This window comes from Poecilia reticulata, linkage group LG16, assembly GCF_000633615.1.
Source record: "Poecilia reticulata strain Guanapo linkage group LG16, Guppy_female_1.0+MT, whole genome shotgun sequence".
Classification (NCBI taxonomy): Eukaryota; Metazoa; Chordata; class Actinopteri; order Cyprinodontiformes; family Poeciliidae; genus Poecilia; species Poecilia reticulata.
The window spans coordinates 20,124,963-20,144,631 of record NC_024346.1 but is presented as its reverse complement, the minus strand read 5'-3'; the positions used below and the strand labels follow the sequence as shown (position 1 = coordinate 20,144,631).

Genomic DNA, 19,669 nt, shown 5'->3' with positions numbered 1-19,669 from the left:
GACGCTTATAGGACTTAAATAATCACACTGTGGTCACCTTATTTTTACATCGACAGTTCTCACTTGCAGAGACAGTTTTACTGTACTGTAAACACGAGGTTTATGATGTCACGATTAGAGCCAAATTTTGCTGTGTGCTTATAATAACACAATCTTAGTGACAGCCAGACATAAACCGCCCTGTTTCTGCACCACAACTCAAGTCTGCTTGAATTGCATCACACAAGACAGTAGAGTGGAGATTATTTGTGACTGTCCAACTTTTCATGCCTCTATTAAAAGCATGGATGGAAAACCCCAATGTGCCGGCACTGTAACTAAAATATGGCCCAAGCTACTGGAACCAACTGGCCCACTTTGAGTTAGCAGACACACAGAAATGTGTCAACAACTGCTCCATTTGTTTTATTCGACAAGGAGACAAGACCACACTTAACTATACTGACTTATTTCTAGATGTTAACAAGAATTATTGTCTCTGCAAACACAGACAGTTACAGAGGGTGATAAAAATCCCAGTGTTTTAAACACTTTCTCCAGGGAATTACATGCTGACCACCAAAGCCATAATGTGAAATGATAAACTGTGCTCTTGGTTATCAAGCACAAAAGGTAATTTGACCTATATTAGGAATTGTGCCATGCCTTTGTCCAGTTGTAATCGCCTTGAAAAGATCTGATCCAAGAGAATTAAAAACTCCCTGAACCACAGGCACTCCCTCTGCTCCTTCCTCTGCTACCATCCCACTCATCCTGAGAGCTGCATCATCCTGCCTGCAAGCCTGATCATTTGAATATAACAGAGAGAGAGAGAGAAAAAAAGGTTTTGCTGAAAATAGATGCTGTCTGAAAAGTGTACTGCATCCACAAAGGCAGAAGACAAAGAGAAAGACAAGAAAACAGAGAATAATAAAAAGATATGGAGAGAAATCAACACATTAATGTAGGGTAGGTGGCAGAGTAAATTGATTTCCTGCTACTTCTTGTTATAGTAGCTGATTTAATGCAATCCATGCATTACTGGTTTCTATAGTAATCCATATAATTCATTACACCTCTGTTACCTCTAGAGGTCTAGAAATAATCCCATTTAAAGACGTGCAGGTCACTAGACAAAATAGTGACCTGCACGTCACTATTTTGAAGCATTAATGACAATCATTAATGCTTCTAATGATTGTCAATTAACTATCCCAGGCATGAGAAAACTTAAAAATATATAAGAAATTACATTTGAGACAACATAAGATATAAAAAAAACTTAAGAATATAACCAAACTTTCAGCTGCAGTGTCACTGTTTACATTTCCCCCCCTTTTTCTATTATTAATAATCACCTCACCATATTTCCATGTAAATTCAATGCTCAATGTACAAGTAGGCAACTAATTATTAGCTAATTACTTAGAAAACAGAGCCAAATTTCCAGCAACTTCAAGCAGTTGGCATTTCAAGGTGACTGAATCTCCTGCCCGTGCATCCAGCGTTCATTAGGTAAGCGGTACGGTACGCCCTGGGCGGGTCGCCAATCCATCACAGACTGACACAATAAGGGACGAATTAGAGTATCAATCAGAAAAGAAATACGCAGAGTGAAAGAGCTCATTTCAGCTCCATTAAAATGCTATTAAAAAAAATGCAATAAAATGTATTTCTATACAATTGGTCAACATGTGTGGATGATGGGCTTCAGTTGATCAACTGATTCAGGTCTCAAGAGAAAGCATAGTTTTGGTGGATGCATACACCTAAAACCTGATTGTCTGGGTGGACGCCGTTACAAAAACACTGCTGCTTGTCCTTGTAAGGTCAAAGAATATTCAAACGGGTAAAAAATGTTATATAGCGATAAGAACTCTGGATGTGTATTTTTGTCAAAATTTGCATTACGAGTGCTTTCAAATTAGATTGAGTGATAAATGAATCATTTCCAGGAAAGATTTTCACGAGGCAGAGTAGCCTTGATGGTGAATGTGGTTAAACAAGTTTTTGACCCGGCTGTTCTGCAGCGATGTGCCAATTTTAGTTATCCAGTTTCTAGAGAAAACAGATCCCTTCACACATTGTAGAAGATGTCTAAGCTTATAAAAAAGTTCACCTTGGTGTCAAGTTCCAAACAAAATGATCAGAAACAAAACTGATGCATAGTAATTAATATGAAATATCAAACACATCATTTTGCATTTCTGTTTTGCCCCGTTTCTGGCTTTCTGAAACATACTACCAAAATAAATAACAAAGGGCAATATTTCTTTGTGGTTAAGAGCCGACAAAATCTTGACACGTTTTAACATTTTACAGATGCAATGTGCATGCATGCGTACATCCATGGTTAGAAGAATATCTTCTCTCGTCCCAGAAAGGATAATAGCTTATGTCAGACCACTAATGCTCCTCCCTAGGAGGTCTGGCTATGCAAAAATTACAAGTAATGAGGTCAGAAAATGCAACACCTTCAGTAGGTCAGCTACTTTGTCCAAATCTAATTTAACACAGCCCGACTCGCAAAAGAATTTTTCTAAGCTATAGAAACTCATTTAGAGAACCGTGAAAAGCTGACAAAGAAGTCATAAGGCTGAATACGCAAAAATTTAAACAAATGGAAAGTTGTGCCCTCCAGTGAGAAGTCAAAGCAAGAGGAGAAAGTCTATTTGGAATATGTCAAAAATCTAATCTGGCGTCTCACTCCTGTTCATTACTGATGCTGAATACTGGCTGCAAATCCTTCAGCTGTGCACATCGTCACAGATTACCAGTATTAAAACAAATGCGGCAAAGGGGGAGTTAAACAACAAGCTGTGTGCAGTGTGTGTGTGCGTGTTTGCAGGCACACACATACTGTAATTGCAGCAAAACTCTGTAAACACAGAAATTCACCAACTTATTTACAAGCAAAATCTCTTAGACCAAGACTCGAAAACCACCAGATTTTGTGTTGCTCATTGTGGTTTGGCAGGTTGTCAATGGATGCCTGAACGGAGAACTGTGAAAACAGTGTTTACTGATATATTTAGACATGAGAATCGGCGCGTCCTCCATTTAAAAAGTTAGAAAGTTTTTCAGTAAAACATTTTCGGTGTTTTATTTTTAATGTGCTAAAACACACCTGAATCAAATGAACCCTTTCATGCATGAATTATGATCCTTTGTGTGAAGATTTCTTTCCAACTTGTTTGGATTTTCTTAAGGCATAAAAAAAAGTAGGAAAAAAAATGTTATGTTAAAATATTAAATTTTTTTAGGTGATCAATTGTAATTTTCTCCAAATACAAAGTTGTTATTTGAAAAATGCATCAGTAGTATTGTTCTTTAGTGGTTATCTGATGTCACAATATCTCTTTTACCTGCAAGAGTCGTCTACAGTAGAAGGAGGGACCGGGTCGGTTTTCATGCGTTTTTGTCTGTCGGCCATAATTGGATTTAACAAAAATAATTTCTTGCATTTGCAGCTGATCGCCAGTGGTTGATAGAGTATTTTATGATGCACTAGTGACCACTTCAGTGGTCTGTGTGCATTTATAACACAAAAATTCACAAGAAGCAAAAAACAAAAAAGGCTTTTAGATAGCTATCTACTGTAGTGACCACTATGCATGAAAGGGTTAATGGCTCATTACATAGCTTTGCCAAACTTGAAGGTGTGCTGATGATGCAGTCTAATGATTTTAGGTGTGTAGGAGCAGGGATGGATCTAAAAGTTGCAGGGCAGTAGACCCCTGTGCTAAACCAAAGTATAAAAGGTGTGGCAAACGAGAGACAAAACTAAATATAGCAGTCTGTTCAGAGTGAAAAACTGTACAGAGGATAATCTGATAACAGAGAAGTTACACAGAAAGGTAATAAACTGCATTACAGGGATTGATGAGGTGAAACCCTGATGACACCAACGAAGCGAGCCACTGCTTCCGCGGTTTCATCTCTTGAGCAACCGACGTCTGACTTGTGTTTTGGAGATGCTGATAACATGACGGACCAGGCGAGGGAAAACACAGGCTACGGCCAATGAAAGAAATACTGTTACAACAGGGACAGCTCGCTCTCACAAGACCATCCATCCCACAGGCTGACAAAGACACATTATGCTTTTGCACTGACAAAAAAAGGAAAAACAAAACAAACAAAAAAAAAATTGCAGCAGCAGTAACCGTAACAACTTAATTCAGGATTTACAACCTTACTGCAAAGCTGGTCATAAGGCTGATATTGAAAACATGCTTCTTCACACCAAGGCAACAGTGCCCTTTGTGTGTTTCACGCTCTTTTGCTTGGGGCGAATTGATTTCTCCACTTTACACCCGTCAACTCTCCTGTCCTCTCACAACACAGTTCTCACCAGGGCTCCTATCTCTCATCTCCCACCGCTGTGTAATTTGGGCACTCCCACTGTAATGGACACCCTACTCAGGGGCAATGAGTGGGAATCCAGCGCCGCCACTGCTGCTCCGACGCAACGATGCTCAGAAAGAATCCCAATGAGAGCTATACCCACACTGAGGCTCTCTGAAGATGGAGAAGAAGAAACGAGGAGTCTTTCGGATAACAGAGAACAGAAAGAAAAGCCCACTTCGCTGCCAGGTGTGCACCAGCCTGTAGTGTCCTTGTGGCTGCAGTTGTCAGAGTGAAAGATCACATCTTGGCCGGAGCAAGAGAAGAGCACCGCATGTCCTTCCACTATACCATCCCCCTGGCCCAGCAAGCTGTCAATCAGCTGACACCAGGGCGGAGGCAGGGTCCTCGGAGGACAAAGGCAGCGCCATTAAGCATATTAAAGTTGCAGAGTGTTGATGAAAAACTGAATGCGGTGACTAAGCTGGCCTTTTCTCCCTCGTGGCGTGCTGACAGTGCAACACAGGGAACAGGGAGGAGGCGGCAGACTACCTGGACACGAACACACCGACTGCCGATCGAGGCGGCTGACAATGACAGGATTACATAATTAAAGCAATCAAACTCCTCGGACTGAGAAGAAGAGCTTCTTACAGGAAGCTTCATATGCGATATCGCTCCGTAGCTATTGTTAGAGCAGCTATGGCTAACTGATGGCACAATTCATTTCACCCAGCCCATTGAATTTTACTGCCTCGTGTCGCCAACTAACACTGAGACATGTTACAGAGCAGTAAAACCTGCTCTGTTTAAATAGGTGCAGGTTCTATTAAAGATGAGTAAACATCACTCCAGTAATAGAGGAGAGGATAACAGCAAGGGAAGGTGTAGGAAGAAACGAACAATTACTGGTCTGTTTTTACGTCCATGCAGCCATCTTTCTATAATACATCTTCTATTCACGAGACATTCATTCATTTTCCGTTCATATGTCCATCCATCTCTTCATCCAATCATGGATCCATTCGTCAATCCATTCTAAAATGTCTGCGTTTTCGGTGGCTCCTTGTTGAAACCACTATTAAATGTGGAGAATTTCTTATTCATACATGTCGACTGCACAATGTCAACATTTGATTCTGGGAAAATAAAAAATAAAATAAAATAAAAGGCTATGCATGTAAACTCTGACCAGGTTCTGCTAAAACACATCGTTTACTGGAGTGAAAGTTGTTGAAGATTCATTCAAAGTTTGCCACCTTCCCGGGGCCTGAAGCACAGTCGTCCCACCTGAAAAATGAATTTTTGCCAGCAAAGCTGATTAGAGGATTTTTAATCGTGTTTTTGTTCAGTTCAAACAAAGTGTTGCATTTTATTGCAGGCAGATTGAATTGAACTTTAGGAGCCTTTTTCTCATCAGTAAAGTTAGATCTGAAAATCCAGTGGATAGGTTTTGGGCTTCATCCATCGCCGTGGGGAGTTCAAAAACAAAGTTAGAGGAAACATAAAAGCTACAAGAAAAAAATTTAACAGGAAACTAAAATCGAAGATTTGAGATTCTGTGTTTTTTTTTTTGTGTCGGTTTGGTTTTTTTTTCCACGCAAACCTTAACTATTTACCTTCTCTTAGTTTATCCTCAGCACCTTATTGATCTTTGGAAATCAAAGGCTGATGAAAACCTTGCTTTCAACATCTAGCAGCAGAGGATAAACATTTAGCCCCACGATGAGAGGCAAACTCTCCCCCCATCATTCCCATCATCTGTTTATTTTCTCAATTGCGCTCCGTGAGTCTGTGTCAGCAGCTTCGGGGGTTTTGCTCATGCAAGAGGCGGGGTGGGGGTGGGGGGGTAGTGGGTATCCTCTCTAGGGGTGCAAAAGTTTGCAGAGAATGAATGCATGTTGCAGACAGCGTATGTATGTGTGAGACTGTGGCACTTAAAAATAATTTTAAAAATGTTCTTTTCAAAGTGTCTTTAACAGATTATCTGCATTTTCTGCAGATCACTAATCACTGGAGTCAAGGATTTCTAACTGTTTTTATGTCAAACTTCTATATATGTATAAAATTGCTTGCACAGTTCGTAGTTCTTTTCAGACAACTTTAAGATTTAAACAATAGGAACTTCAATAAGAATTGATGGTCAATATTCTACACTTCAACATATTTTAGATGTAAATCTCTAACATCTGTAAAAAAAAAAAAAAAAAAAAAAAAAAAAAAAAAAATCTCCATTAAAGTCTAGTGTTTGCAGGGCGGCTACGGGGCTGTCCAGGCACAAGGAAGGCACTGTTGTGTCAAATCTAACATTTCTCTGAGAAATGAAAGTGTTTTTCAGTACCAATAATCCATTGCAAAAGTTTGACTCAGACAGAAAAATCTCTAACATCTGTAAAAAAAAAAAAAAAAAAAAAAAAAAAAAAAAATCTCCATTAAAGTCTAGTGTTTGCAGGGCGGCTACGGGGCTGTCCAGGCACAAGGAAGGCACTGTTGTGTCAAATCTAACATTTCTCTGAGAAATGAAAGTGTTTTTCAGTACCAATAATCCATTGCAAAAGTTTGACTCAGACAGAAAACACTCCAACAACTAGAAAAAAAAAGTCTGCACTTTGAGTGCGGTGAAATTATCACACTAACTTCTCTTTAGTAATGGTTTTACTTTCATTCATGTTTTCTATTGTTGGGTTTTTACCACCATAGATACTTGGTTAGATTTTGGCACTGTTGAGGTTTGGTTTGTAGTTCACTAAATTCAGTGCGAGTAAAGGATTGATTGTTTAAAATTGGGAAGATATACATGAATTACAATGCAAATAAAATCTTCTTACAGTTGGACTAACTAAACTGACCGATCAGAATATCCAGTTTCAGTCTTGAACTGTCTGAAATTTGATTTTATCATTTTCCAAGTTCAGATAATTATGCATTACTGAATTAATTACTGAAAATTGGGTATGGAAATAAAGCTTTAAATTTCAGATAGTTCCTAAGTTGTCCTAAACTAAATGTTTCCTTCACAGTTTTTAAAAAAATCTGGACTGAGTTTGATCATATGGAGCTCAAAATTTTAAAAAATGTTTGACTGAACTGATTAATTTTACTCTCGACAGTGATTATTAAAAGCTAGTTAGAAATTTGTAAAACCTTTTGTAAAAACACAAAAATGGAAGAATTTCAAAACCTTTTTTTTAACATTTGGATTAACTTAAATCAGACAAAAATAAGGAACCTCAATATATGGACCAGTCAATCCTGGACTGCATTGAACAGTTTGTAACTGACTCGATAATTTTAAAATGAAATAAAAAGTAGAGATCTGCGGATTTCTAAAAAAAATAAATATTTTCCTTCTTATGAAACGTGTACTGTATCGCATCATCTTGTCTCGTGAACTGGATGTATATTTACTCTCCTGACATTAACAGTCTTGAAAAATAATTGATGGCTCAGATTAGCTATGAGTTATTACACTTCCTGCAATCAATACAGGAGGCCTGACTGCCTGACTCCTGCAATCTGCGTCTTGTTTCTCCTCCAACTCAATGTCTTGCTTTCAAATACCCTATTTGGACACTAAAGTTTAAAACCATCATATTGCTAAGCGTATAATTTAGAACTTCATCATTCCCCAGTAATGTTACTTTAATGGTCTCGTGTGCACAACATGAGTTCAGACTCTCTAAAAAACATCAGACCACAAACATTTTCATCAGGATGTTACATCAGAACATGACAGCCAGTCTGATTCTTAAAGCACAGGGGCAGCCTGTGTCCTTTCCAACCCGAGCCTCTGCAGGAAACGTGTCTGCAGGAATGCTCATGCAAATATTGACCTTCAATTAGATGAAACAGACACCCAAACTCAGGGCCCGGAATATGAAGCGATCAGCAGAAACGTTGGTCACATAAACAGCCACAGAACATGCTGTATAAACACACACAGTGCACAGATTGTGCTCAAACACATCATGTATAAATGCACCTTCCTTTCAGTGAACATACATCAAAATAGGAGACAAGTGCAAAACCCAAAGGCTTACTGAGCGCAGCTTTCCAACCTCAGACAGGATGTCAGCAGAGCATCAGGAGCAACACGAAACCACAACAATGATCACACATTTCTTTTGTAGCAAAAACGGGTGAAAATCTGTGGAGTTTGTCTGCTTTTTTCAGGGAGGAAATAAAAAAAATAAGAGCTTCCACGCTGATGACAGTCAACCATACAGCTGCATAGCTAGCAGCATATAAAAAGAGGTGGTGGGCTGCACGGTGGCGCAGTTGGTAGGACTGTTGCCTTGCAGCATAAAGGTCACAGGTTACATGCAAGTCCAAGCATTGAGGATAAAACTTGAACGTCATAATATCCAGTGAGTCAACAGATCAGACTGCAGTCTTGCCCCCGAAAAAATAACAAGAAGCTGGCCTCTGAGCTCCCTGTAAGCCTCCACACTTCAGAGCCCGAAGGCCCCACAGGTAAGAGACTGTTCCTCAAGGCTGAACATGGCACGCAGCAGACTGCCAGTACCAAAAGTCAGACAAAACAAATCTGGATTTTATTGAAGGCTGCTCCACGGATTTCTCAGGGCTTTTAAAAACGCACAGCCGAAGGAGGGGGCGGTGAGCTGCTGGTGGTGCTGGTTTTGGATCCGTGGGGTTAGTTCAGCCTCCCTGCCTCAGCGACAGAAGCTCGGCTGGGGTGGGGAGGGGGGATGGATGGGGGGATTGCACCGGAGCATCGCCTGCCGCCTTGATTTGCTCGGCAGATCCGCAGCAAGGTTGGGAGGATTTCTACTCCGAAAGCTCTCTTAGCCTCCCACAGAGCAGAAATCCCCTCCAATCCTCACTTGCAGTTTCTGCAGGGGTACCGTAACACGCTGAAACATACGACTCCTTCAGAGAGAGAGAGAGAGAGAAGTGGAGTGGAGCTGGATTTTGTATAAGCTAAACAAAAGTAAACATCTTTAAATTCAAACAATACAATCAGAACTGCTGCCTCTTTCTCTCCTTCGCTAAGCAGTTCTGCAGGCACCGCCGTGTTAATGCTATAAAACCAAACAGATGAAGATCCTAATGGATGATGCAGCCAGGGGATTTCAGGGAAGTTAGACCAAAGGTAAACAGCTGCCCTCTTTGCAGGTGTTTGCTTAATGAGCACAGATTAAAGGTTGTGAAGAAGCATCTGGAGACTGTGATCTGCACAGATACCCCGTCTGACAAAGGGCGTGGTCCGAAAGGTGCCAAGGGACCCAGAGCAGGAATGCTTGAGATTTAGAAGAGGAAGTGATATCCTGCTCTGAAAAATAATACCTCCTCTGCATCATCAGGCAGAACAAAAGACTGCATCTTCCATGACAATGTGCAGCCCTGCAAGGTTACACAGCTTTACTAAAGTTTTAACACCCTTTTGAACCTGTCCATGTTTTTTTGTTTTTTTTGTTTTTCATGTTACAGGAAAACAACTTTTGACGTGCAGCTCACAGGAGTTTCAACAACAGAAATGAAATCCAGTTAAAACAACTTCATGCAGCAATTATCTAATAGCCACCTCGAACCAAGTTATTTGAGGAACCACCTTTAGCTGCAATTCCAGCTGAAAGTCTTCAGGGTATGTCTCCACTGCTAAATCTTTCTTTAATTTTATCTTTGTAAAATATTTGAAGCTCAGCCTAAGCAAATAGATCATGTTGAGCTGATAGCATCTGTGGGCGGCAATTTTCAAGTCTTGCCACAAATTCCACAAAATAAAATTGTGTTAATCTCATTCAAAAGGCACTATAATTGGCTCTTTCAAACAAACATTCTGAAACTTTTTAAAAACGTTGACTTTTCGTGTCCTCGTGAGCTCCCCCCACCCCCAAGTTTCGCAAATCTCACAAGTGATATCGTGACCTATCCCTTTCCAAACATACCTGCGGTGTTCAGCGCAGAGGCCGACAATCACACAACAACAAAAACAGTTGCACAACGCCAGCCAATGTGCAAAAACGTGCCCTCAGTGTTGCCATAAGAAGAAAACAGCGGGATTACAAGACATACACAAGAGAACAATGTAAAATATAAATCAGGCAACAATTGCATAACTTATGGGCTGGTGAAAAAGTTGGCACTGCTCTGATGTAATAAACATGTGGCCTGTTTTGGAGAACGAGTGCCATCACAAACGGCAAACTCGCTAACATTCCAGCCGGGTACCAACTGTGCAGGACTAGGTAATGATTAACTCTTACGAAGGGAGTGTGTGTGAATGAACAGCCGTCCGTTTTTTTAAATTTTTTTTTATGAGCTCCTCTATCCTGCAGAACATGCGCTGCTACGTACATCGTTGTGTGCATTCATCGTTACATAACCCCGGGCAAATACGCATGGTAGCAGGCCAGGCATCCGAGCTGTAACACACATCCAGACACCGGCCCATGGCACACACACACTGAAACTTAATCTGCAGTTCAAGAGGCAGCCAACACCCTGAGCTGAGCAAGAGACGAACAGAAAACTGAACCCCCCCTTCCACCTCCGACAACTACACACACCCTGACACAATTTGATACAAATATCCTACACACAAACCTCCACCGGTCTTAATAAAGCACCAGCTCGGAACACCCTGCATGCCTAGGAATAAGATTATTAGGCTAGTGGGACACTTGTGCGGCTGCCAGAATGGCACTCCTGGCCTCCGCTCTGCACTGTGTGCTCGTGTAAATGTGTATCCAATGTCTTGTTCCTGGTTCAGTCCGGTCTCCCAGCACAACAGCGGGTCTATTCTTCAACAGCGCTTTACCAAAAAGGATTAATCAGCGACAGCATGGACATCAAAAGGTTTTGGCCGGCCACCAAGAGGGATTTTATGACTTAGGTGTGTGTCACTGCCATCATTCTTACTGAGCCTCTGACACCAAATGAAAACTTCAACAGGCTCACACATGCCATTTAGCACTTTGAAGAATGTGGGGAGCAAATAAAGAACAGCAGAATATTAATATTACATGTTATGAGAGAGAATACACTTCCGCATGAGGAATTCAGACAAAGAACAACAGATGAGTTGCTGACTCTTTGCTCTAGTCTGATCATTAGTAGCTTTTTTACAGTCATAATGGGAGTCATGTCTGACTATCTGCTCCAAATACAGCCCCGTCCTTCCCAGACTTCCCTCCCAGTTGCAATTTTTTACATTTGAGTCATCAGGCTTCACATCCAACCCCCATTTACTATTTAAAGGCTTTGAAAAAAGTACTCATACCCCTTGGTGATTTTTTTTAAAAACATTTTCAAGAAACACTTCTGTTCTGCAAAATACACCTGAATGCATTTTTGGGGGTGTATTTCGGACATTTCTCCATATCTAGGGACTAAACGTGCTCATTCTTTGTTGTAAAATGAAATAAAATCATGTAGACTGAACAGAGAGGCTCTGTAAGGATACATTTTCAAGTCTTCCCACACGTGATTTGGTTCCAAATTATCTTCCCATCGACTCTGACTACCTTCTCTCTCCCTGCTGATGAAAAACAACCGTACAGAATGATGCAGCCACCGCTGTGTTTCATAATGGGACGGTGTGTGCAGCATTAGTTTTTCACCACGCAACATTTGCATGTAGGCAAAAAAGTCTAAAGGGGAGATTTTATGTATTTTCCAAGCACATAGTGGCATTTTATAGCACAGTCAAGTAACTGTGTTACCTACGTTCGATTGTTAAAAAAGATTCTGTATCTATCAACAATGACTTAAGAAAATTGACTTTGTAATCTTACGGCTTGAAATTGGCCTCTGTCTCTTTAAGAAGCTGCTCCTCTTTCCGACTTTCTGCCTTCAGCACATGATCGCGACAATGCTCCTCCGGCATGTCATTTGCTACTGTTCTTAGGAGCGTTTCACTGAGAAGTAGTTTAAGTACAATAAGTTCTGCTGACTTGCAGTCCCAGGAGGTGTTTGCTAATTGCTGCTGCCACTAGTCTGGTGGAGCTGAGTGGGGAAGGTGCGGCTGAGGAGTGCTCTGTGAAACGAAGCTCAATTGAAGACTGCAGTTCTGAGGAGGAGCTGTGTGGAAATAGACGGCGCTTTGTGGAAGCAAGTGTTCAGGCAAAATGCTTTCACAGAAAATTCAAGGATTTTGCAAACATCCAGGGAAGAATCAAAGCGACACTGACACTCCAGGTAGGTTTTCTGATGAGGAAATGACATTAAAACATGACATAAAACTCAAAAAATGCCTCATGTGGTTCATGTGGGTCCACGTGTTTGTCACATCTTCTATGTTGCTTTCATTTCTTCCATTCCATTCACATTAAATTCCAGATTTGTTTGATTTTTGATTGCATGACTATAGCTGTCATGTTGCCAAGGACATCTCTGGATCTGGATCTCTGCAGCTCCTCCAGAGTTCACCTCCTGGATGTTTCTCTAATTAATGCAGCCACGATAGGTTTAGACTACGCTCTAGCACACAGTTTCAGATGATTGACTGAAACTGTGTGTCTTATAACTACTGTTGCAAGACACTTTACAAGGCCTGTTTTGATCTGTAGCTACTAGTGGGAGTGGGAAAAAAGTCAAATAAAAACAAATGGGCATGTCTGGCTGAATCATGCACTAATCAGTCATGACAGACTTCTGTTTTCATTAAGCTACACCTGAGAAATTGCATTGTGCAAGTTTCTGCAGCAGTAAATACCAGTGCAGTTTGTAATGAAACTGTCGCTGCCAAGCTGTTGAGTGACAGGTTCGTATGAACGATCACGTTTAGTCCCAGCTTTTAAGGTTACCAGTTGTTCTTACAGAGCCTCCTGCTTTTATTTCAGCCACGCTACAAAGTAGTAAAACAAACTTCAAAGTAAGCTCGGCAGAAAACTTTTAACTTCCATCTCTGTCAGCCATAAAAATAATAGCAGCAGCTGCTGGGTCAAAGTATACGAGCGGGATCCATTCAGGCTATTACACAATCTTTCCTATTTGCATGGAAATGGAGAAGTGGACCCACCCCGCCCTCCCCCCGGGACTCCCAAGTGTCTTTCTTCAGCCAGCAGCACAAGTAGTAGTGGCCCAGGCCGAAGAAGAACACTGCAAGGCTGCTGCTTATTGCTGATTTAATAAGGAATAATTACATGTTGGGTTCTCTCCATTCGTGGCCCTTCACCGTTACACTCAGTATGCTTTGGTCTGTGGGTTAATGTATGACAGTATGGGACACGAAGGGAGGAAATGACACGACAGCATCACTGGTGGTTGTATTAGTTTCGCTTTTAAAAGGTACGAGCTCGTGACATTGTTCCAAGGAAATCTGGATTCAACTTGCACTGTTTTTACATAAACTTAGACAAACGTTTTGAGTAGTTAACTTGATGAACAACAGAATTAGAGCTAAAAAAAATTGACATTTTAAGTCTAAAGGTTGTGCTTTAGTACCGAGTTGCAAGAGTAAATTTTTTCCCCCCATCCGTGACCAAAAGATGAACTGATAACCGAAACAAAACATATCCAAATCATAGCTCTACCACCACTGTGCTTCACAGATGGGAGAGGGTTCTTATCCAGAAAGGAAGTCTGATTCTGCTCTCCAAGCTGTTATGGGTTACACCGACATAATTTAATCTGATTTGTCCCTCTTCCAGCTAACCTTGCTAGATCACATGATCTTTGGCTTTCTCTTTGGACCTCCAACCTGGCAACCCGCTGTTTGTCACTGTCCTATGTGTGAAACACGAAACACTGACAAAGCCAAAGTCAAAGACATTCTTAGTCATCTTTGAAGTTAGCCTGTGTTCACTTGTGACCGCACAAATTATGACGCATCTTTCTCTAGAAGTAATCATTACTCTTCCACCATACCTTGGGAGTCTTAGTTTCCATTCTTTTAATCCTAATATCATACTCAGTGTGCCCACAAGACTATCTAAACTCTTTGGAAATGTCTCAGCAATTCTTTTCAGCCAAATAAACATCAACATCCCACCCCATCTCTTAGGGAGAACATATTTTGTGTGCATTATGATAAGTGAACCATCAATATGACGTGTAGCTGTACATTCAAGCTTTTCAAATAAAACAATAACCTAAAGGTCACATCTGAAAACTATGAACTATGAACATCAAATTATCTCACAATATCAGACGGTCGATTGTGATATTATCCAGTGCCGGCCCAAGTTATAGGTGAACTAAGCTTCTGCTTAGGATCCCAAAATCAACAGGGAGCCACTTGAATTATGGTTTACAAATAGATTATCCTTGTGGTAATCGTGCAAAACAAAAACACATAAAATGTTTTTTTCTGAGTAAAACATTTTGTTGTTGGACATGTTTATATTTTCGAAATAGCCTAAATGTTTTTCTGCTCCAGGTTTGTAGATTCTTAACATCCCCTCAGTTTATATCACGTTAATAGTGCCACTCTATCTGTATAAACCAGTGCTAATAACAATAAATAATTCGTTATTTTTCAACTCAATGCTAAAATCTTATTTAATTTATACATAATTTGGGTGGAGGGCTGCACAGTGGCGCAGTTGGTAGAGCTGTTGCCTTGCAGCAAGAAGGTTCTGGGTTCGATTCCCGGCCCCGGTCTTTCTGCATGGAGTTTGCATGTTCTCCCTGTGCATGCGTGAGTTTTCTCCGGGTACTCCGGTTTCCTCCCACAGTCCAAAAACATGACTGTCAGGTTATTTGGCCTCTCCAAATTGCCCCTAGGTGTGAGTGTGTGTGTGTGTCTCTGTGTTGCCCTGCGACAGACTGGCGACCTGTCCAGGGTGACCCCGCCTCTCGCCCGGTACGTTAGCTGGAGATGGGCACCGGCACCCCTCCCGACCCCACTGAGGGACAAGGGTGTAAGAAAATGGATGGATAATTTGGGTGGCACATAACTTTACTTTCTAGTTAAAAATCATAACAAACTTAGCGATGGGTGTCCAAAAAAGTGGAACTTCATCAGGATGACTGTGTGAGTCAAAAGTGTAACATTCATATAAATAAATGCAACTTAGTTACACATTCTTAACAATTGCGGCTTGCAGCTAATAAAAATCAAAAATCAAATCAAATCAAAAATATTACATAACACCAACAACAAGATTTTTTCTAGATAAACATCAAGCAAATGTCATGTTAAGGCTTACAAAACAAGAAAAAAGAGTGCTGTCTTTACAGTTGTCAGTAACTCTGTGCACAAGGAGTATATACGTCACTATAGGTCATTGAAAGGTTGGATGTTCAAAGGGTTCTGTATCAAAGAACATGGAAAGTTGAGTGGAAGCAAAACAGCGTGGGAGAAAAAAGTGTGGTCACAGTCGTGGCAGGACGCTTGACCACATCCATGTGAGGGTTGAGAAGAAGAGACTTTTCAAAAGGTTGGGAGAGATTCACAAGGTGTGGACTGTGGCTCAAGTCATGAGCAAAGAGCCGTCACACACATGCAGGAGACGCGCTGCAACTGCATTCCAGGTGCTAAGCCTTGAACCAGGGACAATGTCAGAATAGTCTTACCTGGAGAAAACGGACAGGATTTGTATTACTTTTATTATGAAAGTAAACTCTAGTGCAAATTAAGACTTTGGATTAAGACTGGAGAGGCGCAGAATCCACTTGGCTTTATGTTCAACTTCAATGTGTAAAATTCATATAAATAAATGCAACTTGATATACTCTAAACCCAATAGAGAACCAATGGAGTCTTGTCATGAGCAAAATGGGAGATAACAGACCTAATGATACTAAGGAAGCTCCTACCAAAGCTTTCTTAGCAATTCAGCAGAGCCACAGGGTGTTAACTCCATCAATGCAAAAGGAAAACCCACCAAAAACTGAGTGCACATATTGTACATGCTTTTTAGTAGGCAGACATCTCAAGATATAAAATCTTTTTTTTACTAGTAACTATAACATTTTCTGAAAAATTGCAATTTCGGGGTTTCATTAGCAGTAGGTAAGCAAGCAAGTAAATATAACCAGGTGTATCGAATTCAAGTCACTTTTTGGACACGAGTGCTGAAATAAAGGAACTTTTCAATGACATTGTAATTTATTTAGATGCTCAATAAACAAATTATCCTAAAAAAGTAATGCGTCTTTTCTCAGTGCTTTTAAAATGTGTTTGCAAATCTGTTCACACAGGGCTTTGTTTATGGGAAAAAGTCTTGAAAATCCTCCCTGGAGGTTCATTTGCATGTTCAACAAGTCCAGCAAAAGTAACACCGTTATCTCATAATCAGGGGTGAAAGTTGTTTTAAATTCTTGGGGGTGCTAGCTATTGAATTGATACAAAATGGAGCTGTATTTCCCTGAACCTGCTGCAATGTTGACACCATGATGCCATGAGACCTAAATTCTGAACATCATGGCATGGAGTGCATCCCAGTTTTCCATGTCTGGCATATAAGCATTAATTTTAGCTTTTAAACTGGTTCTATTGATCCTCTGTCCAGACAGAGAGATAATCAGTAGCCCAGCATCATGACCTGTTTGTTCTGAAGATCCTGCAGCTTCCACTTCTCTTCCTAACATGGCGCCTCCTCACCCTGACTCTCATACTGATAGGAGGAACCACAGAGCTCTGWTAGGTTAAAAGCTCATCTTCTGAAGTTGGGATATTTTTCCTCCAACAGGATCCAGAGGAATCACCTCAAACCAGATGTTGGACTGGATTTTATTTCAATGTCATTTGTGAATGTTAGAGCCTCATTTTCAACAGTGGAGCTATAAAGGTTGAAAAAGGGTTACTATTTTGGAAAAAATTTTTATCAACATCAATATTTCCACTAAATAAGAGGCAAAAAAAAAAGTTTGATAAAGCTCAAACTCTGACCTCAAAGCAAGATGCTAGAGAGCAATAAAACTTTTTTTTAATTAGACAATTAATTTAATTTCACATGAAAATGAAACATATGAAACATATGTTTGATGTTTGTTGTGAATGACGTACGAGATGATTAGTCCAGGTTTGTCGTTTATTGAACATTCAGGAAACTACAGCGGCTGTGATGCGCCACAGCAAAGGTAAACAAAGGTAAAATAGTCCGAACAGGTGATCAACTCAAAACCACTTGCACCTTTTTACTCTCTCTCTCTCTGTCTTTGTCATTTAAGCACACCACGTAAGCACACCATTTAGTCCGTTACGATATTAGATTTTCAGGTTCGATATTTATTTTGTGATTATTAACAAAATGGTGGTTGATTAGTTCATTTTAAACTCCTGCTCTGCTAGTTATTTTGGCAACCGGGAGGCACAGAATTGCGCAACACCTTGTTGAAACAATAATTACTAAGATTATTATTTTTGTTGGGTCGTTCATTTGAACGCTTTTTTTTGTTGTTGTTGTTGTTGCTGCTGTTGTTCTTTCATAAAGTTACGAACGTTTTGATAAGGATTCAGAGGAGGACGTGCTGCTCTCAGCGTCCCGGCGGCGTTCAGTTTGTCACCTAATGCCGAGATCGACTCAAAACCTTCCGCGATCGACGTATTGCAACGCTGCTCTGGCAAAGCACGAACAGTTCAGAAACAATATGAAATGGGGGGGAAAAAAAAAAAAAAAAAAGCTTTTTATTAACTGATTAAGTCGTGTTTTAGATTGTTTTTGAAAAACTAATCAGTCACGGCTGATTAGTGGACCCAATGATTCTTTGTACCCGACCGTACCCGCCTACTTTCACCCCTGCTCATAATGTAAAGAGAAACCAAAACAAAAGGCTTAGCCCATCTACACTACAAGGGCAGACCAGCAGAGTGGAAGCATGATGTCATCCCTTACAAATCCACAAAGTGACGGTACAGCCCTCTTTGGACAACCTCACAGGCTGGACCATCTGGATCTGCTTCTTCACACGCGCGGACATGCGATCCGCTGCTTTCCTCAGCTGGGATCTTAAGAAGACCGAGCAGAGTGAGTGAAGGTCCATGATGAGACAGACCTGTGCTGTCATCTATACGCTCAGCACCCCGAGCCGCTACCCAAGCTGCCCGAAATCCAGCTGACCTGCCCCCTGTCTGCTGCCAAACTCGTTTGCGTGCAACCTAATGTTAAAACAACCAATCAACAAAACAAACCCGCTACAATCAGTCCACGCAGCTCAACTTTAACACACAATCAAGGAGAGGAAAGTAAAGGGTGGGATCTGCTCTCAACTTCTCACCCCTCTCTCTCTCTCTCTCTCTCTCTCTCTGGCAGCCACCGCAGCACAACCGAAACCAACTCCCGCTCAGGCAGAAACATTTCGGTTAATATTTACCAGCTCGCTACGGTGTGTGCGCTGCAGCCATCTATCCCGAAGCGAAAGGGCCAGAAGTCCGCATTTCCTGGGTTGAGATGCGCCGGACGCGGCGGCTGTGGGGCGCTGCTGTGGACGCAGAGTCGCGTTGCTGTTGGTTGTGCTTGGGTTTGGGGGTCCCGCTGCTGCTGCTGCCGCTGCCGCTGTGTCAGACCGGACGGCGATGCCACGTTCAGCTGATCGCCACAACAAAACAACATCTCGCCCTACGCATCACACACTCCGCGCTCCCCGCACCACCCCGCACGGCAGCTCCCGCTGTGCGCCGCCCTCCTGTCAGCCTCCGCCAGTGGACTGGCGCGCCTCATGAATAACCACGAGCTGGCGGCGGAGGCCATTGGCTGGCGACAGCACTTCCTGGTTCAGACTATTGTAATTAGCAGGGAGAACTCGGCGTAGTGGGCTCAGGAGTTTTCACACTAGCTGGGTTTGAGGAGGACTCGAGGCGTTTTAATTTACACCCGTGGTTTTACAGTTTACACCCGCTTTGTTTGTGAACACGACATGAGAAATTGGAGCTAAAACGGCAGTGGATCGAATTATAAGTCATCAATTCTTCTGGAGGACTGAGTTTCCTCTCACTCTCAAACAATCCCCCCATAAAATGTTGGTAGAGCTGAACAATAAATGTTGAATAAATCATCACTGCAATATTAGTGCCGTGATATTAACACCAAAGGTCTGCTTTTAAATGCAGTCACGTTTTGTTTCTATATTGCAAGCATTATGAACTTGCTCCTTGCCTACTAGTTATATTTCCAGATGGAGTTTCACCAAATGAAGTGTCCTGACTTGACATGATGAGGATATTTTAAAATAGGAGGAAAATTCTGCATTTATATCTACAGGTGATCAGTATTCAACATTCACCATGCGTGATTTTTAAATAATTTTGAGGATATCGTGTTTCATAAATGCGACATTCGAGACAAGAGTTGCTCTTGGTCACTTCATAGTGCATACTTCCACATTTCTCTCTTGCTACTTTCCAACTTAGTTTTCCTTTATGATGCGTTTTTAGACATTATGAAACTTAATTGTCATGAAAATGTTAAGATCCTACATAACTGAATTGATTTGT

At 41.2% G+C, this 19,669-nt stretch overlaps 1 protein-coding gene across 2 annotated transcripts in view; it reads right to left on the bottom strand.

Moving 5' to 3' along the window:
* The window catches only part of hivep3b (HIVEP zinc finger 3b), a 49,690-nt gene extending 30,826 nt beyond the window's left edge, over positions 1-18,864 (bottom strand). For both annotated transcript variants that reach the window (XM_017309627.1, XM_017309626.1), the window contains exon 1: positions 18,550-18,864. The gene's annotated coding sequence lies outside the window, so the exon portion shown is untranslated. The remainder of the gene's footprint in view (positions 1-18,549) is intronic.
* Positions 18,865-19,669: the final 805 nt, after the last annotated feature.